Raw genomic sequence first — 7626 nt, 5'->3', positions numbered from 1 at the left:
TTTGGAATATTAGTATAAATGTCGATTTAAACTTTAATCACATAAACACATAGAACTCGTTTTATGTTTATGTGCAAGAAAATCGAGAGGAAAGTATAAATGTAGATGAACTTTAATGGCAAATCACATTCCAGTTTCAGTTGTGTCGGTTTAATATCATATCGGATTATGCGTATAAACGCGGCAACTTTATCACCTACGCGTAAACCTCTGTAAAGAATTTTTTAAAATTAGAAACTAGTCACATGCACGTGTTACTTAGTGTATATATTATCTAACTATAGTCTCTCTATTTTTCAAGAATACACTTTTAAAATTATATTAATTTTTATTTATGGTTTAGTTACTTTTATGATTGAAAAGATAATATAATTAAATTTTAGAGTATGTTTATAATGTTGTGTAGAAAAATTGTTGTGTTCACCAAATTTTAAATGTTATTTAAAAATTTTTCCATTTTTTTATATAGTTTGATTTTTTTTAAAAAAATTTCATGTTACTTATTTTTTGAGATAATATTATATTTTACGTAACACCTTATTGGGTTTCGTAAAAAAGGTTGTATTATTCCAAAAAAATGTTATAATATTCACTAAAAACCATACAATGTATTATTTCAAATATAATTCTGATTAAAATTAAAAATTATTTTTTTATAAAGTTAAACAAAATGTGATGAGTAAAAACATATATATCATGTTATAGGTACTTTTTTCCTTATAAAAAAATAAATTTAATATAATAATTACGTAGGTAATTAATGTGTCCTCAAAACAAAATTACAAAAAAGTTAAATAAAATATACGACTCCTGCCTTAAAGTTTTAAATATTAAAAAATATTATAATATGGTTTTAAAGTGTAATTATATTGTATGTAGATGTCCTCAAAGTTTGTAGTGAGGCCTGTGACTTGAGGCGATGATACCTCATTAATTGTACTTTAATGCCTATGTGCGGTCCACATGCTAAATATGCAAAAGTTGGATGATCAGGTGGTAACTTGAGAAATAAAAGTAGATAAAATGTTTATCAGTTATCCTATGTGGTTATGTGTCTCGGCCTTGGCTCATACTTGCCTCTATACAGCCACCCCTTTGTGCGGCAAAAATTTAAGAAACTAAAAAAGTCATAAATGAGCAATTTTTAGGTCAGTTTTGACAATTATAAATGAGTGACTCATTATTTGCCACTTGAATCGTTTCAACAAAGCAAATAGGTAAAAAATGGCTTATTTTCAACCAAAATTAGTCATAGCTCACTTATTTTGTAAGTCGAAAATCAGTATTTTTCCCATACTATATTTTATCACAAGGGTTACACCACCTCCTCAGATACTGTATTTTAGACAATTAACAAAAAATATATATTAGGCAACAAAAAAGGAGGGGTGGAAGACAATTAGGAAAAAATATATTAGAAAATAAAAAGGCACAATTCTTTAATATTCGACAAAGATGCCAACAAATCGAATAAAAACAAATTTGTGAACATAAATGTTTATAAAGATGAATTTGGGAATGGTTGAGCTCCATGGGAGAGTAAAGGGGTGGCCCATAAAACATGATTAACAACATTATAAGAAATTAAAAATGTCACAAAAGAAGAACACATCGCATTAGTTTTGATGACTTTATTTATGGGATGAGTGTTTACTGTCCTCAGAATCTTGAGAGCTAAGAGCTGCTTCAACCTTATGGGAATTGCTACAAAAATTTTTATTTGCTAAATTGTATGTAATTTCTTTATGTGTGTAGCAGGAGCCCTTAGCCTTAGCTTAGGATGTGTTTGGAATATCAGTGGCATAAAAGATAAAAGATTTTTATTCAAAAACTGAAAGATAGGTAGGTGAACTTTTGAAAACTTGTTTGATAAATTTTAAAAGACTTTTGGACCTTTTCACGCTTAAAGTATTAATATTTTACCGATAAATCCTAAGGTATGTAACACCAGGTGTTGGTATTAGTTGCACACATGGCAGTAATCTTGGTTAGTCGACATAAAATTTGACTAAAAATAGTAAATAACGAGTAGGAAATCTGACCGTCACGGTATCGAGTCATTATTTTTAAATACCGACCAAGTTAGGCCTTATAACGATCAAAATTGCGGTCATTAAAGGCCCTCTTTTCACAAAAATCTCATGTTCTTGTATGATGGTGAAAGATGGTATATACGAGATCTTAGGAGATAAGATGTCGAAAGTTGTTGATGTTAGACGAGTTAGATGATAACTTTCCAATGGATGATATGTTCAACCACGATGATTCAAGAGGAAAATATTGTAGATTTTTAATAAATAATGTGTCATAACAATATCAATTTCTGATTTACAAACTTTGTTGTAACTTTTGATCAACTTTTACTTAAGTGCGACCAAGTAATTGTACAGAAATCACTTGTACAAAATCACAGGCTGAAGCCTGGCATTAGTTTTCTTGAGGGAAGAGTTCACCAGAGTGAAGTGATCTCTGACTTGTATCGTTATTTCCATAACCTCACATATGAGTCCCAGCTCCGAAAGATTGAATATCTCTCTTCTCTTCCTAAAAACTCTAACTGTATCTCAAGTAGAATGACTCACTCTATCGTCATTCGAGTTTACGAGAACTACTATTGTTAGATTAAAAATCGTATTTAAATACTTTTATGGAATCAACCCTTATCTTCGTTAGTGAATTTAGTCTTTTGCCTTCATACTTTTGTATTTAGATCGGTAATTTTTGGTAAGTCCCCACTCCCCACTACTTGAGTTGATTTCTAATTACCATTACCTTTTAGAACGACTCCCCAATTGTTTATTGGCAATTTTTCTTTGCTACTGATATCATCTTAAATATTAATACTAAAGGTGAAAGTCAAAACCAAGCTCTTGTTGCCAGTTGGGCAGGGGCATTTGACACGTAACTCACAATACCTTTTTAATACCCAAAAATTCTTTTATTATACCAATATTCAAACACTACTTATTAATAAAGGCATCATAGGTTGGTGTTGCATAATATTTGAAGTCAAATCAGCACATGTTCCGACATGGTGACTCCACATCAATTGGCGGGCCCATATTTTTGCCATATGAGCAGTATAGCCCATATTTTGTTTACATCGAAAGTGGGGGTACTTTGATTCTATACCAACAATTAGTGCTCACAATGTACTATCTGAGATTTTCGCGGTAGATATTTATGTCAACAAATTCTTTATTATGTGGTTTTAAATAATTTATGTTAATCGGTAAATAAATATAAAAATTTAATTCATTCCAGTTTAACGAGTCAAATATTCCCAATTATTTAAGGAAAGAGAATCGAGAGGAAAGTATAAATATTGGAAATCATTTCTTCTCAAACTGAGATGAAAACCAAATTCAAAAACTTTGCTGACCAGATATCAATGTATGATCTCAGTGGAATGGAAACAAGTGTTAAGAATCTCAAGACCTAATTTGTGGCCTTGAATGAACAAGTTCAAAATCATATCATTCACTCTAATGACACAAGACTGAAGATGGATCAAATGTACTCTAGAAGATACATTCCTTTAGCCTTGCCCATGGATGAAATTAAGAAGGTTGTAGAGGACACTTTTGGGGTTTCTACTTCCTCCACATCTCAATCATCATCCACACTACAAGTTCAAGAACTGCAATATCAAGTTTCGTCTCTCAAATCTTCCAATGACTAACTAAGTTCCCAAGTTCAAGCTCTTACATCCTTGGTGCAAAGTTAAGAGACAGATATTAAAACCCTGATGGACTCTCACAAGCATCTTTAAAAGAAAAACTCTATTACTTTGGGAGCCATCACGGGGAAGCTCAACATACCACTGCCTTCCCTACCGGAAGAAATAAGGCCAAAATTATGAACTCCCCTACTCATGCCTGTTATCAAGACTAAAGGGAGATTAAGGTTAGGATTCAACAATCCAGGGATGCTAAATCTAAATCTAAGGAGCCTATTCAGGTTGGCCAAAGTTTTTCACAAACTCAACAATTTCAAGATGCAGGAAAAGAATGACTCATCAAGGCTGCAGAAGGACCATATCAAGATCAAGAATTCAGTGAACTTCTTGCAGTCCCAAGGATGTCTCTTCAAAATAACTATATAACATACAAAAGTGCATTGGCCAAAACTATCAATTGTACCAGGGCAGTGGTTGTGAATGTTGAAAATTACTTAAAGAAGAGGATTATTGTCAACGTCAATGATGATGGTGTGCATAGATGCCTTCAAGTATCTATGTCAAATCTTAACATACTAAGGGCATCTGAGCTAGATGTTGTGATTGACAAAGTGCATGTAGTCATCACAGAGCACACTCAACTTCTTCATGAGCTTAAAAATGCACAGATAGCAGCTTTTCCTGAAGCCTATCTATATCCAAACAAAGGAGTGACCTACATCTGCCCAAGAACTAAACAATACAAACAACTTACTATTCCTAAAATTTTTGTTAGATCAAATATGAAGACAATCATGACTATTCAATCTGATCTAAAATACAAAAAGAACAAGAACGCTGAAGATTTGGAGATGATAAAGTTATTATACAGATACTTGCTGAATCGTGACACTATGTTGCCAACTGCTCAATTTAATTTAAAAGATCACAAGGATGATGATGAGCAGAAGCATGATGAGCAGAAACCTTCTAACTCAAATCCAAGTCAATCTTCAAGAGCAACTGGCCGCAAGGATAAAAAGAAGGATGAGAAGAAGGATGATGATAAGAAGAAAGGAGATGAAAGAAGGAGGAAAAAGAAGGAAGACAATCCAGGACCACACCAACAAACCCTACAAATACAAATGATAAAATCTCAACCTACCAAATCTCTTAGCTCAAACACTCAACCGTCTCTCACCTCAAAGCAAAAATTTCTATACAAGCCAACTGCAAACTCACTTCTCAAAATTCCAATCACTTCCACTCAAACAAGCTTGAAGAAAAATCACAACCCTACCTTCATATAAACCTTCAATGAAGACACACTTTAAATTTGTTGGAAGAAACTGCTAGTTACTGAGTGATCATTATGGAATTGCTATTATTAAACTAACTTTCTTCCACTAAATTGGTACCTCACGGATGAAGAATATTTTCAGCAGCTAGCTAAAGAAATAATCAGAGTCTGGGTTGTATCATATACAAAAGTCGGAATTTATTATGATAATGGTTCTTTCACTCTACTTGGAAGCAATATAATCGACACACTTTCAACCACAGAGTTTAAAAGAGTGATCAGTCTAATGAAGGATAAGGATAATGTTACAAGGTTCTGGAAAAATTGTATCATTTTTTTGTCATAGCATCCAAAAAAGTGAGAGAGTCCTCCTGTTAGAGATTTAAATGAGAGAGTTCATATTGCATTTGGTCTCTCCTTAAAAAGACAGCTATTATAGTTCACTGTCCATCAGAGTACCCATTAATTTTAAAGGGTGACAAGTTCGGGTATTAGTCATCATCTTAATTTCAAGTGTTGAGTGCTTGCCACCCTGTAATAGTAAAGATACGTAGAACAGTAAGTTTGTCCTTAATGTTCAGTTTTTAAATACACTTTAAATTAAGGAACATAAAAAGCATAAGAAACTCGAATCCTCAGTTTTTTTATGGACAAAAGAAGTGTATACACTAAGTAGAATATTTACTGTTCAAGAACTTTTTGGTTTAGAGCAAGTAGCAAAACAGAGCCACAAATATTTCAATCCATAACCTCAATTTTCGATTTCTATTTTTTCTTCCTCTCAACCACTTCTACTTTTAATGTTTATATGTCAATGAGATCTTGTTAATTTGTTATGTTTTACTGCTCTTTTATTTCCTTATATTATCTTATTCTTTTTAATTTTTTGAACCCCATGGCATGCCCGCTGAATTCCTTTTTTTATCGTATGCTAGATTCAGTATGTCAAATTACTGTAAACTTCATGTAATATAATTTATGTAACCGTAATATATCTTGTTCTTTAGATTGAATAAGCAAATAATGTATATATTATACCCACATAGTTTTATGTTCTAACCCTTCTGTTCAAGCTTTGCGTAGGAGCCTGTTCTTCCTGCAACCTTCCTCCGAGCCCACATAATTTTGATGCTTGGAAATATGCGTGTCATCAAATTTCAAGCATGGAGGAGCATTTTAAGAAAAGAATTTAGAATTTCCGAGATCTGGAGGATGATTGGCTCATGAAATTCATGTATAAAATTTTTACTAACATGGTTGTGCTCTAGAACATTCCTATGATCATAGCAGTGCTTACATTTGGACTTGCACTTTGGTTGAATATCATTCTCCTTGATGTAGGAAAAGTGTTTACTATCATATATCTTTCACTATCGAGTATTTTGATATTTTTGCCCTTTTGAAGTTAGAAATTATGTACTTTGATAGTTAGAACCAAAGTATGTATCCGATTTCATCTATGCTTGTTGATAAGACTTTAGAACCGGTTTAATAAGTTTTAAGTTTCATTAGATGCTTGTTGTATTGAATGTTGGATGCCTTGTTTGGCAGGAATAATGTAAAAGAAGAACAATTATTTCAAAAAATTTATTTTTGTAGTGTTGCATTTGACTCTATACGGTGTTGCGTAATACTAAACATGATGTTGCATATTAATAACAATGGTGTTGCAGATGACTAAAATCAGTGTTGCACTACACATTGTGGGACCCACTGCTGACGTGGCAAAAGTGGCTCCTACTGCTAATAGTGGAAAATGTGGGACCCCTTGCTGGAGTGTCAAAGTAGGGGCCACTACTGACGTGGAAATATGACGTGTCACTTGCCACGTAGGACACAGTGGTGATGTGACTTCATTTTATGAAACACTAACTGTTGTTGTCATTGTACGCTTTTACTGTTGCAAAACACGCATAATGCAACGCTTTCTAGTATTGCATAATTCGTTTCCTTTAGGCTCTACGGCCACATCCACATTAGCAACCCCACCCTGGTGTTGCCTATTACCTTATGCAACACCATTTAGGCCTTATGCAACTGTATAGTAGGGGTTACCTATGTGCACTTGTGGCATATTATATGGCCATTCTTTATTTATATGTTCATGATCTTATTCACAAAAGGCATGTTAATAACCTAATTGTATACTAGATGATAATTTCTGCTTCCAAACTTTATGTCTTTGTTACCTTTTCGATTTCATTTAGGAAATGGGAAGAGTTTGCAGTTTGTAAAGGTGAGAATTGAGGTACTTTCTGATTTTATATGTTTTCTTTTGGCTTATTAACTTAAGGCTCTTGTGAAATATAATTATCTTGGTTGTACAACACTGGGCTCATCCTTTCAACTATTACAAATTAAAACATTCTTTACTAGTATATTTTGCTGGATTCTTAAATTTAATTTTAAGACAAGGGTACGAGCACCGCTTTACATTAGTGCGTGCACACTACAAATATTTAAGTAATTAATGATCATCATTACTCCAATCCTATCAATTTTAGTTGAAATTTTATTTTATTATTTCTTTATATTTCACGGAACTCTGGTAGTTGTAGGAAGGATGGAGCACATACCTCTGTCTTCTTCAAGAGATTCCTCAAGGAAACTACTATTAAATCTTGTGATCTTGATCAACTAAGTAGTGTTTATTCATGTCAATAAGTAT

The sequence above is a fragment of the Apium graveolens genome, chromosome 6, assembly GCF_009905375.1.
Source record: "Apium graveolens cultivar Ventura chromosome 6, ASM990537v1, whole genome shotgun sequence".
NCBI lineage: Eukaryota > Viridiplantae > Streptophyta > Magnoliopsida > Apiales > Apiaceae > Apium > Apium graveolens.
The sequence above is the reverse complement of the archived record's forward strand: the minus strand, read 5'-3'. Positions refer to the sequence as shown.